This window comes from Neovison vison, chromosome 7 (assembly GCF_020171115.1).
Source record: "Neovison vison isolate M4711 chromosome 7, ASM_NN_V1, whole genome shotgun sequence".
Taxonomy (NCBI): domain Eukaryota; kingdom Metazoa; phylum Chordata; class Mammalia; order Carnivora; family Mustelidae; genus Neogale; species Neogale vison.
In genome coordinates, this window is record NC_058097.1 from 152,637,709 (window position 1) to 152,651,972 (window position 14,264).

The 14,264-nt window shown below is 38.1% G+C and overlaps 1 pseudogene; it reads left to right on the forward strand.

Annotated features, from left to right (window-relative positions):
* Nucleotides 1-1,221: 1,221 nt before the first annotated feature.
* Nucleotides 1,222-2,157, forward strand: LOC122914145 (annotated as a pseudogene).
* The last annotated feature ends 12,107 nt before the right edge of the window (nt 2,158-14,264 follow it).

Sequence of the window (14,264 nt, forward strand, 5' to 3'; positions counted from 1 at the left end):
CTCAGATTGTTTTTCAGAGTCTATAGTCTCTCATGGTTCACCTCCCCTTCCAATTTACCCAAAAGCACATACCCTCCCCAATGTCCATAACCCTACCCCCCTTCTCCCAACCCCCCTCCCCCCAGAAACCCTCATTTTTTTTTTTGTGAGATGAAGAGTCACTTATGGTTTGTCTTCCTCCCAATCCCATCTAGTTTCATTTATTCTTCTCCTACCCCCTTAACCCCCCATGTTGCATCACCACTTCCTCATATCAGGGAGACCATATCACTCAGCATCAGGGAAATACAAATCAAAAGCACAATGAGATATCACCTCACACCAGTCAGAATGGCTAAAATTAACAAGTCAGGAAATGACACTTGCTGGCGAGGATGCGGAGAAAGGGGAACCCTCTTACACTGTTGGTGGGAATGCAAGCTGGTACAACCACTCTGGAAAACAGCATGGAGGTTCCTCAAAATGTTGAAAATAGAGCTACCCTATGACCCAGCAATGGCGCTATTGGGTATTTACCCTAAAGATACAAACATAGTGATCGGAAGCGCACGTGCACCCGGATATTTATAGCAGCAATGTCCACAATAGCCAAACTATGGAAAGAACCTAGATGTCCATCAACAGATGAATGGATCAAGAAGATGTGGTATATATACACAATGGAATACTATGCAGCCATCAAAAGAAACGAAATCTTGCCATTTGCGACAACATGGATGGAACTAGAGCGTATCATGCTTAGCGAAATAAGTCAAGCAGAGAAAGACAACTATCTGTGTTTTTCTATATCATTGTGGCCTGTATATGTAGCTACACATTTTTGTCTTTGCTTTTATTATGTTTGTCCTCAACATCCTCAATTTAGGTAGTTATTACATTATGTGTTAATCCAGATACCACTCTTCACTCATGAAAAAAGTACCAGATTGTAGAATATTTTGGATCAGAACTGCATAAGATGTTATATGATCTGTAAGCATTGACTGTGCTAGTAGTCATCATAAATGTTGTGTCCTTTGAATTCAATTGTGTCCAGTAATGGGAATCTTCCTTTTGGTAAATCCAGTATAAGGAACCAGTTAGGAAACAATATCAATGCCTTCTCTTGCACTGCAATAAAACAAGAATTAATTTGAAATAATTTGAAACTATTTTTGTGCTTTATTTTTCTTCTAGGAATGGACATACATATCTTCTTCTCCTATTCTAGCCAAATCCAGAATGCCCCATCAAAATATAACCATATTCCATCCATCCACCTTTTTTCTTTTAGGCATCCCAGGGCTTGAGACCGCCCATGCCTGGATTTCATTGCCATTCTGTTGTATTTACTTTATGGCTCTTATTGGCAATGTCACAATCTTGACAGTTGTATGGACAGAAAGAACCCTCTGGAATTCAATGTTCTTCTTTCTTGCCATTCTATCATTCTTTCTTGCCTCTCTACCTCAGTACCGCGAATGTTGGGTATCTTTTGGTTTAATGCTCATGAAATCGGCTTTGGAACTTGTGTGGCCAGATCTTTCTCATATACACCTTCACAGGAATGGAATCTGATGTTCTGCTGGCTGTGGCCTTTGACCGCTATGTAACCATCTGTGACCTCCTCCACTATACAACTATCCTGACAGTCCGAGTGTTGTCAGGAATTAGAGCAGGGGTTGCACTGAGTGCAGTCGTGCTCACACTGCCCATGATCTACCTAATCCACTGTCTAGACTTTTGCAATGCCCACATTATTGCCCACACCTACCATGAGCACATGGGCATTGCCAAGTTGGCTTGTGCCAACATTCAAATCAATGCTATCTATAGTCTCTTCGTTGCTTCCTTCATTGTTCTTGTTCTGGTACTTGTTGGAATCTCCTATGGCTACATCATCCATGCTGTATTCCGCCTCAAATTGCAAGAGGCCTGCCACAAGCCGCTGAGCACGTGCAGCTCTCATGCCGCGGTCATGTTTGTTTTCTAAACACCCTCTCTTTTCTCCTTTCTCACTACCGATTTGGCCAAAAAATACCCTCTTATGTCCACATTCTTGTTGGCAACACCTATGTGGTCCTTCCACCAGCCCCCAACCCTATCATCTATGGGGTAAGGACCAAACAAATCAGAGAGTGTGTAGTTATTGGGAGTCAAGTATTTATTGGGAAATAAGGAACACTATACTTGGTCTTTAGGGATGAGCTGCCTGTAGTCACAACATTAACGCTACCTTCATATTAATACTTGAGAAGCAGTTGCCAGCATATTTGTCCATGTGAGAAAACAGTAATTGAAGCCGCAAACTGATATGCCATAACAAATAATCCAAGCCTTGGGAAATAATTCCTGATTTAAGTCTGTTTTTAAGTTCTCATTATTTGTGCTGAAGGGCTGTAGCCTCTGACTGTGGTAGTTCATTATTCTTGAAGAAAAGAGAAATCAGAAAACTTGCAGATAGGCCCCTATAATTTAATGTTTTTAAGTTTCTCTGATTAAACTTGGTGTTCAAATAATGTAACAGAATTCTGTGTGAAATGTCTATTAGTAAGTCTAAGCTTATTCTAATTATCTGTGGTAAATGTTCAAATAAATCTTAGAGTATGTAACAGTACTATAATATTCTTTCCAAGAATATTATGTCCAAATCATTTTATGTCTATATTCAAATTCCCTAATTTTCCTTATTTTACCTCATAAATATAATCTTAGGGAAATATATCAAAAAGTTTTTAAAAATAATTAACACTTTCCTCCACTCCCCCCAAAAGATGACATAAATAAGAGGCTTGAGAGTACAATTTTTATTCTTAACAAAGGAAAACTGATGCTATAAATGCAAATCCAGAATCATCCTATCTGTTGCAGTTATTGTACCTTTTGGCAGTCATCTGTACAGCCTCTACGTGAGTCTTCAGTCTCAGAGTTTACCAACACCACTCCATTGTGAACACAATGTGTTTCTAATAGAAATGAATGTCATATCACAGTAGATAAAAAACCCGGAAAACATTTTTTTAGAGTCATCTTTGATTAGTGCTTTGCTGGAACATTTGGCAGAATTTTTAGGGTAAGTCTACTCTTTCTTTCCCAATGAAGGTTGGTAAGCAGAAATCAGTTTACTTTTCTTCTTTGCTCCTATGTTAATAATGTAAGTAGATATACAGGATATCTTGAACTGATTGTCATGAGGCTGTCTCAATGTTCTGTTTAGTCTCCTAACTTTCAGGCTCCAAGTGGATAGAAACCATAGAAACAATGTAATTTACATCACTGCAGGGTTCAAGTAGTTTATCCATTAATTAAAATTCAAAAATAGGGGGCGCCTGGGTGGCTCAGTGGGTTAAGCCGCTGCCTTCGGCTCAGGTCATGATCTCAGGGTCCTGGGATCGAGTCCCGCATCGGGCTCTCTGCTCAGCGGGGAGCCTGCTTCCTCCTCTCTCTCTCTCTGCCTGCCTCTCTGCCTACTTGTGATTTCTCTCTATCTGTCAAATAAATAAATAAAAAATCTTTAAAAAAAATTCAAAAATAGGGATCAGATATCTAATAATATGATGATACACATAAGTGTCAGGAATCTTTAATTGCCCATTTTCTTAGATTTTAAAGTTTCATTGTTCCCAGTTCCTCTCAAATACTTTGACAAATGTTTTTATATTTTTTAATGTGTTTATGAGAGTACCTAATGGATATTCACTTCTTTGTTATGTGAATTTCACATTAAGTAAAATGAATTTATAATAATTTAAGAAAAATGAGTGTATAATAATATATGAAAATAAGGTACCTATAATATGAAGTGATTCTTTACATTATTAAGTAATATATTTCAATTTTTCAATTTAACATTTTAATATAGTACAAACACTGAAAATATTTTCATGGATTAGAAGCATTTACACCTCCTTTCTGGCTGTTTTGCAAATTTCACCTCTACCTAAATGCAAAGATTAAAAAAAAAAATAACACCTCCAGAAAAACTGAAGCTCTTACTCTAAAGATATGTATTGGCCTGACTGTGGAATATGTTACTTATTTCCAGCTCCTAATTTATTTTTGTGTGCATTCAAGACAGACAAAAATAAGTCAGTAAAAAAGTACTGAAAATACAATACAATACTGTCTTATATGTAATAAACTCAGCTCTACAGATTCTATTAAACCTTACAAAAACTCATTTAGGAAGAGGGATGAAAGACCCTAGCATCTTTAGGAGTGGTAGTTTTGAAGAAAACACTGATATAAAGCAGTCTTAAACTTTTGATAACACAGAAAACAATATAAGAGTAAAATATACAGAGAGTATAAGTAAAATTAATTCTTCAAGAATGTTGTCAGGTATCACAGACATTATATTAATCTAACCACATTATTTAAAACCTTGGCTGTGGAGTCAGAGAGAACTAGATTTCTCCTCCTTGACCAACTGTAGTACATTCATAACTGAAATGGTGCCATGCTGTGCCTTTTCATTTTCTCACAACTACATGAAAGAGTTGTTAAAAACACAAGGTTCTTGACAGGTGACTACCTGGGGAAGTTGCATCATGTTAAATGAAGTTATAAATGTCCCAGCTAATGGAAAAGAATCAAAGTTTTGAAGAGAATTCCTGAACTCAGCAGCATTAGGGGCTCACAATGACAGATAGTCAGAGTCTCACAGTGCTGAGAAGTGAACCTGTCCATCTCTTTTTAGGAAAAAACAAACAAACAAGCAAACAAACCCCCCCAAAACAACACTCCATCAGCAATGTTCAGATACATGATTACTATTACTTTGTTATTGGTGAGAAGAATGGACCTAATTCATGAGTACATTAACACTGAAAAATACAAGGGTAATTCTAAATTTTAAAATATGTTATATGTCCATATATAACCTAATAATGGTGTTCTTGTTTTCTTTTAAGTGTTAAATACATTTATAATAACCTAAGTGTATGTGAGAGGACATTTATACTATAGCTTTTTATATTTATTTGGACAAATAACATTACCTCTGCAAGTCATATAAATTTCATAGTCCTACTTTACTCAATCCCTGTGTTTTGTTCAATTGCTAGTAACTGTAATAATACCTAAAACATAATAAGCAAGCATTCAATATTTATGAATAAAGATTATTTCCTAAATGGACTGAGTCTCTATTTTTTCCCCATAAAATAATATTCTTTGGCATTTATAAATAAAGATAAATATGTTTGCTAGTAAATATAATCATAAAAAGTGTATTTGACATACAAAATTGTAAGAAAAATGAACTATTTCATAAAATGTATCTCTCTATGCATCATGATTTTGATAATCTGGTAAAGATGTAAATATTTTGTAGGTCCCATTATTAAGCCTCATATATAGTGAAGGGTTTTCTGCTTTCCCCATACATTTCAGCTTGATTCATTAATGCCTCATTAACTTTAATTCCTACACACTTCCTGGGTGAATCAGATCTTTACTCCAAATCTTACATACATGCAGTAGATACTACAACTACTATTAATAATTATTATTATTGTTCTTACTAGTAGGAGACAGTTTCTAAAAATTTCTTTAAAGGTAAATGCTTACTTAATTTCTCTGAATAGTTTCTTATATAAATTTAAACACAAATAAGTAAATAATAGAAAATCAAGTGCCTCAGCCTAAGATATGCAGAGGACTTAGTTTGGGAAAACAAAAGAATTCACACATTTATTGAAAGTTCAGAATTATTAAAAACATGGAAAATAAAACTAAATCAAGTGCTTCTTAAGCAGCCTCCAAAACCACTGGTCTAAGGTGCCTCTTGTTCCAACTGATCTGAGATGACAAACCCTTAATGGACGCTGAATAATTTAATTCAAGTACAGCCACATAGTGCTGCACCTTATGCCATGCTCCAAATCCCCTTCCTAGGGTCAGAGCAATCAACACTATGAATCAGAAAATGTAATGGAGTGATCCTTTTACAAATGGCAGGTAGGTGTTAGTGGGTGAAGAATGTCCCCTTTCCTCTCTTGCAAGCATCAATTATGAGATAAAAGTTTATAGAATGGGCCCATGAGATAGATCATGTAGACACAGTTAGGAAAAGCCAGCTGCATAACACATCATAATCAAGGACCTCTTACTTTTCTTGTCCTTTATTCAAATGTTTTGATATCAGAGTCTCCAGTAAGGTAATAGCATATTAGACCTTTGTCCTGGACTCTGATTTTTTAGCTTAGTTCTATGGTGAGGAGTAAGTTGAAAACCCAGTAGCTGTTCCACTCAGTGAAGATATTAAGTCATGGGAAACAACACATTCCAGAAGAATTTTTTTTTAAGATTTTATTTATTTATTCGAAGGAGAGAGAGAGAACAAGCAGGGGGAGAAGCAGGCAGAGAGAGAAGTAAAAACAGGCTTCTCAGTGAACAAGGACCCCTGATGTGGGGTTCAATCTCAGGATCCTGGGCTCATGACCTGAGATAAAGGCAGACCCTTAACCAACTGAGTCATCCATGCCCCACATTCCAGAAGAATTTAAATATTAGCACCAGCATTAAGGCTTGATGATAAATCATAAAATTTTAATGAATAGTCACCAAGAAGAGGAATAGGGAATAACTTTGTCATCTAATTATTTTCTTTTTCCCAACTGCCCTAGTAAAAGTCCATAGATCCTTTTGGATCCTTTGGATCACTAATACCTTTAAATATAATCATATTATAAAACCATTTCCAGAAACCTTGAAACTAATCTAGAAAAGTCATCCTTAAGATTCTTTTCCTTGGGGCACCTGGGTGGCTCAGTGGGTTAAGCCTCTGCCTTTGGCTCAAGTCATGGTCTCAGGGTCCTGGGATCAAGCCCCACATCAGGCTCTCTGCTGAGCAGGGAGCCTGCTTCCCCCTCTACCTCTGCCTGCCTCTCTGACTACTTGTGATCTCTGTCTGTCAAATAAATAAATAAATACATACATCTTAAAAAAAAAAAAAGATTCTTTTCCTTGAGACCCTACTCTCAGTATCAAAATCTATATCAGAATTCTCCACAGAAACAGAACCCCTAGAATATACATATGAATATAAAAGGACTACCTATCTATCTATTATCTATCTGTCTATCTATCATCTCTCATCTTCCAGAGAGAAAACTCATGTGATTGTGCAGACTGGCAAGACTGAAATCTGTAAGGCAGGCTAGCAGGCTGGAGACCGAGGGAGGAGTTGAGGTTGCAGTCTCAAATTCAAAGGCAGTCTGGGTGCAGAACCTCTTCTTCACTGGGGAGCCTCAGTCCTTTTCTCTTAGGGCCTTCCATTGATTGGATGAGGTCTATCCATGGGAGGGAGGGCAATCTGCTTTACTCAATCTACTCAATTTACTCAAATCTACTGATTTGTGAATCACATCTACAAAGTGCCTTTACAGCAACCTCTGGACTGGGGATCAAAGATCTGCATACATAGCCTAGCCAAGCTGATACATGCGTATTAACCATCACAAAGAGGAAACAAGACAAACAGGGCTCCTATCTTCACTCTCACCCCTGAACTGTCCAGCCTGAGGCCAGGCAACTGTGACTGAAAGATTTGAAAACACCCCACAGTGGCACAGATAGGCTGAGAGACCTGGCTGGGAGGCAGAAGGGTGAGGAAGGTAAACAAAGACATCAGAGAAAACAAAAAGCTGACATCAAACACCAAACAGGAGATTCAAACCCACGAAGGTGTCAGTTTACTGAGCTATGGACTGATGAACTGATCTGGCTCTGTGGGAGGCCTGGAGTGGCCTCATCAGACAAGGGAGAGGGATCTCAGAAGCTGTCCACTTGTAACTGCTCATGAAGATGAAGTGTGTGGCACCCAGGACCTACAAGGACCTGGTGATGGCCTGTGGGCAGTATTGAGACAGCCTCCTCAGATCATGGGCCAGGTCTGGTTGACTCTGGCCTTCGGCTGACAATAGGCCCTTTGGGTGGAGCCATGCCCAGGCGCTTCTCACAGGTTTGGCCTTAGGGCCAGGACAGCAGCACTTGCTAGTGTTTTGGTCTCTCTGAGTTTCTGGCCAATTGGAGTCCACACTTTAGAAGTTACAGCAACCTAGTTATCTTGCTCACACAAAGAGAGAGGCCTCTGTTCTGACTTGGGAAAGGAGGGACAAGGCAACTGGAATTCATTCCCACTCCTCTTCTGCTCTGCAAATGATCACTCAGGGAAGAACATAGAGTACCATGTGCAGTCCTGCCTGTCTTCTAGAGGAGCCAGGACACTGTGTAACATGACTGAGAACAAGGTCACAGCTGACTGATGGGAGGCAAAAATATCAGCTGTCTGAGGGTCTTTCTTTTCTGTTAAAGCACACCACTGAAGGCAGGGCCTGGGTACCAGCAGTGAAAGGGTGAGTGTGGCATACAGGCTCTGAGGTGCCTGCTGGAATCCTCATCCTCTTTGTCACCTTGGGGCAGAGGCTTTGGACTTGATGCAGAGCAGTAGCTCATGGTGGTCTCAAAGACCTTCCCCTTCCTCTTTCATACTCATCTGCTATGTCATCTGTAATTTACTTTTCTCTGGCCCACCCGTTTCTAATCATCTCCACTCCCAATTTTTCTCTCCTCCAAAGTAGTTTCTTAAAAGGTCAAGTGCTAAAAAAAAAAAAAAAAAAAAGTCAAGTGCTTCCTGCTTCCTCAAAGAACACTTTATCTCTTCTGAGATAAATCATTTCTCAGGTATTAGCCATAGGAGACCCTCTGTGGGATGTTGCTGACAGGTTCCAACCATGGCCACAACCCCACTGCAGCCCAGGCTTTTGGGAGGTAGGGTCTGGGATAATTTATGGCCCCTCCCCCAAGGCTGTCCTGAGGCCATTTTGGTTTCCTGAGGAGGCTAATCCCTGGATAGTAAGTTGATCCTGGAGGCACAGGGCTGTGTACATACAGTTAACTGTGGCTCCTGGGTAACTCAGTCAATTGAGCATCAGACTCTTGGCTTTGGCTCATAGGGTGAGATCTGGGTTGTGACATCAAGCTCCAGGTCAAACTTGTGATGGGTTCTGCACTCAGCAAAGAGTATGCTTGAGATTCTCTCTCTCTCTGATCACACACTCTCTCTCTTTTTCTCTCAAAGTTAAATAACTATTAAAAAAATGAAAGAAAATAATCTGGAGGTTGCAATAAATTAAGAACAGAACTACCTTTTGAACGACAGGGGTTGTGTTATTGTACTAGAAGGAGTAGATGATTGATGAGACTTGATTCCATGGAAACTGAGCTAGACTAACTAAATAGATAAAACGACCCATAGACAGATTGCTGTGGAAACTGAGAGGAAAAAGGAAAAGAATGAAAATGACAACTGACTCTGCCTGAAAGTGTTTTCTTCTCAAATAGATTTTTGCATAAATACTTGGGCTGGATGAATGATTCTGAAGCTGGACAATTGCTCACAGCTTAACAACACTGAAAGTAACAGAGGAAAAAATATCTACGTGGGAATCATGCTCACATTTTGGTCATTATGATTTACAGTTCTGTTATCTGGGACTCTGCTAGAAGAAAGCACTTTGCCAGCCTCGTATTACAACTGGTGAATTACTGGCTTTCTATGGTAAATGAGTGAACTACTGAAAATCTTGAAGTTAGAAGGACAGACTACATTTAAAATATCCCCAGACTGGGGGGTGCCTGGGTGGCTCAGTTGGTTAAGCATCTGCCTTCGACTCAGGTTGTGGTTCTGGGGTACTGGGATCGGGCTCTGTCTCGGACTCTCTGCTTGGTGGTGAGCCTGCTTCTCCCTCTTCCTCTGCTCCTCCCCATGCTTGTACTGTCTCTTTCTCTCCTTCTCTGTTGAACAAATGAAATCTTAGCATGTGTGTGTGTGTGTGTGTGTGTGTGTGTATGTATATGTGTGTGTATAATATAAAATATAATTTTATATTTAATTATAAATATTTATAAATTATATATAATTTTATATAAAATAAATATTTCATGTGTGTATGTATGTGTGTGTGTGTGTGTGTGTGTGTATTCCCAGACTGCTGGAAGGAAAAACATATTATGGTTAATATTCTATGCAATTTATTATCTGGAAATTTTGAGTAGCTCTCTAATGCCACTGGATAAGCATCATCATTGTAATTAATCTTAAACGGCTATCAAGAGATAGAGGTGATAATAGTAACTTATCTAATATGTCAGTTAATGGAGGAAACTTGAAAAATTTTGTTCCTGAAAAAATGTATTCAATTTTCATTCAAATCTGAAAGTTACTATAAAATTTTGGGAAACAGGTGACTGACATTCATTAAAGTAGTAATAGTAATGGTGGTGGCATAACTGTATTTGTAAGCACAATGAAATTGTATTATAGAATCCCTCATGAACTCAGAGCCAATTTGATCTAAATGTGATCCAAGACCAGATATTATCCAGTTCTCATTCCTGGGAGACTCCTTTCTCTAGAAACCAGAGCACCTCCTGGCTAACCGGGATGGCCAACTGGGATGAGAATAATCATACTCTAGGGAGATCAGAAGGATAATGATGCTCCGTGATCAACCCAGGCATTCAAGAATATCCCGCTACTCTTCCATTCATATGTACCAGAAATTTTGATGGAAACAGACTGATGCAACCATCCCATTTACATGCCAGCCAACCTTTGGCTCATTCCAGGTAAGTTTTTGTCCCTACATATTGGGAACTGGTAGCTGATAAGGGGTTGTAATGGCAGTTTCTTTTAGTAAACATTGACAGTATAGGGTTTTGTTTTTTTTTTAATATTTTTTATTTATTTATTTGACAGAGAGAGATCACAAATAGGCAGAGAGGCAGGCAGAGAGAGAGAAGGAAGCAGGCTCCCTGCTGAGCAGGGAGCCCAATGCGGGACTCGATCCCAGGACCCTGAGATCATGACCTGAGCCGAAGGCAGCGGCTTAACCCACTGAGCCACCCAGGCGCCCGACAGTATAGGGGTTTTAAATCTTGGTGTGTTTTTTTTTTTTTTTTTCTTTTCCCCCTCTGTCGACATTGTCTCTGTGTTTAAAATATTTTATTAGAAAAAGATGAGGGGCTGCATTAATGTAATTTAGAGTTGAAAGATTTTCATAGGTAATCAAGTCACAGTTTGTATTTCTGAATCCCAAAAAACCAAAGGTCATTCCCAAGCTTTCTGGGTTCTGATTAACTAGCTCCTTATTAATTCTAGTGTTTCCTGGTTTATTGAAAATGAAAAAGGATTATTTTGAAGTAACCTGCAATGTAGTAGGTATTTGAAAAATGTAGAAAGTAGAGGAAAGATAGGAGAAACATATGCATTAAAAATATTTAGTATCAGATTCCAGCAACTGTTTTCCCTAAGGCAAAGGATAAAGGACACCACAATCTCCTTTTTACCTTCTTTCTTCCTGGAGATCAAATATTATCACCTTTTCTTCTTCTTCCTCTAAGTAGATAGGAATGAGACAGCTCCTTATATGATGTAAGTTACATTACTTTCTAACAGCTAAGAGTGATCAAGCTTATGCTCTTTTGTCTTTCATAGAAATTGGATTTAATGAAATCTAGAAGCATTCATTTTTCCTGCTTTTGTTCTATGTACTCAAAGAAATCATATGAGTTTTTTTAATTGCAGAAAAAGTCTGTAAACTAGTTAGGATATCATTTTATTTTTTCACTTGTGACCATTTGATGACTACTTGAAGGAATAGCCAATATTATATAACAGATGATGGAGGAAAGCTCTTAGGCTCTAGAAATTTCCTCTTTCAATGGAGTTTTCATTTCTTTCTTTTTTTTTTTAAGATTTTATTTATTTATTTGTCAGACAGAGAGAGAGTGAACACAAACATGGGTAATAGCAGGCAGAGGGAGAAGCAGGCTAGCTGGCTTAGCAGGAAGCCCAATGCAGGACTCTATTCTAGGACCCTGGGATCATGACCTGAGCTGAAGACGGATGATTAACTGACTGAGCCACCCAGGCATCCCTTAGTTTTCATTTTTATCATGAAAAAATTTTCACTTCTCTGTGTTTTGTTTTATTTATCTTTAATATCCTATAGCCTGTTTCTGTCTTGAAAAAACACCAGGCTTTTTATAATCTACCATATTTTGTGTATTTGAATGTTCCAGACACTCATCTCTTCTGTATATTAACTCATTTAACGTTAGCCAAATGAGGACAGTATCCTTAATTTCTAGATGAGTAAACTGTGAGTAGTAGGTATGGCTCTTTCAGCAAGAGTCCATAAATGATGAGGGATCCAAAATTAGTATACAGGTCATCTTTCTGATTTCCAGCCCTTGGTTTTAACTAGTTGCTGAATACTGGGTGAAAGGAAAACATACACATTATTTTTCTCTACATTCACTCCAGCACTTCTCACACTATCTAGTATATGTGGTGTATGTACCTGTATGTGGTGGTCGTGTTAGGGGGGTCCACATAAGCAATTCTCCAATTTTTCTGCAGACACCAACTGTGTGTCCTATATATCTAATTTAATTCTGACACTATCTACCTGAAATTAGCTTTGGATTTCTCAGGTTAAGGGCTCAGTCCTGTAAGACCATCCCTGTCTGAGAGGCTAACCTTAGGTTATCCAAAAGTAGTGGATTCCTTAACTACCCAGAACTTATGTCGAGTTTGGCTACAATACCAGGGGTTCCCACAGCCTCCTTCCAGAGTTCAATAATTTGTTAGAATGAATGGCTACAGAACTCAGGAAAACAGTTTACTTACTTCCAGCCAGATGTAAGAGTTGCATAGTGTACAATATGGGAAGGGGTATGGAGCTTGCCTAACTTCTGCAGGTATACCATGCTCTCATCAACTCTACCTGTTCAGTAAACCAGAAGGTCTTAGACCCTGTATTTTAGTGACTTTCCTGGAAGCTTCAAAACATAAGTGAGGTTGATTAAATCATTGGTCATAGGTGATTAAATCAACCTCCAGCCCTTGTCTTTCTGCAGAATTTGGGGATAGGATTGAAAGTCCCAACACAGGAGTCACAAGTTTCATTCCCTTGACAACCAGCCCCATTCTGTAGTTAATCTAGGGGCTTTCCAAAAATCTCCTCATGAACATAAACTCCACTGTGGTTAAAAGGTGTTGGGAATAACAAAAGATACTCCTTTTACCTTTATTGCTCTGGAGCTATTTCAGGAACTGAGGACAAAGGACAAACTATTACAAGAAAAGATGTTCCCATTGCTCTTATCACTTAGAAAATGCCAAGAGCTTTAGTAGCCCAGTGCCAGGAAAGGGGTTGAAGACCAACTGTGTATTTCCAATTATAAATCACTACATCACACTAGGCAAGTAATATGATAATATAATAAATAATAAGTAATATGATAAAGTCATTATCATCAAGTAGGTGGAGTTAACTATAATATTTATATTTGCCTTTTATCAACTACTGAATGATTTTTTTAAAGTTTTATTTAAACTTTAACAGCTAACATACAGGGTAATGCTAGTTTCAGGTCTACAATATAGTTATTCATTTCCATATATCATCTCGTGCTCATCATAAGTGCACTCCTTAATCCCCATCACCTATTTAACCCATTTCCCCACTCATCTCCCCTCTGGTAACCATCAGTTTGTTCTCTGTAGTTAAGAGAACTTGGTTTGTCTCTCTCTTTTTTCCCCTATGATTATTCATTTTATTTCTTAAGCTCCACATGAGTGAAATCATGGTATTTTTTTCCAATTTATTTTGATCCACTTAATACCCTCTAGTTCCATCCACATCATTGCAAATGGCAAAATTTCATTCCTTTGAATGGCTAATATTCCATTGTATATTATACCCCCTGTTCTTTATCTATTCTGAATGATTTTTAAGAAAAGACTGATACATCTAATTTATAAGATCTCTTTCTCTCTCAGTGTCTGTCATTTCTGGCAACTTGTACACATAAGTATTAGCAATAGTGTTCACACATTTCACTATTTCTACCACCACCCACCCCTAGATACCACATAGAAATATCAAAGCAATTATTTTCAGAATAGTGTTTATGACTTTAATCCATATTTATGACTATTGTGACTCTAGTCCACTCATTAGTATTGTTGCAGAATCACTGGCAAAGAAATCACAATGTCCTTCTACCATTTTTTTCTTTCAAATAAAAATTATTGCACCAAAAAACTCCTTTTTAAACCCCCACACAAGTATTCCATGTGACCATGAAACAGCTACTTATCCAATATTTTTTCAAGAAATTGGAATTCAGAGGAAAACAGAAGTAGAGACTTCTACTACCTCATAAAGGATTTTTTTCCAGTATGTACAAAGGTTCAGACCTGAGAAGAT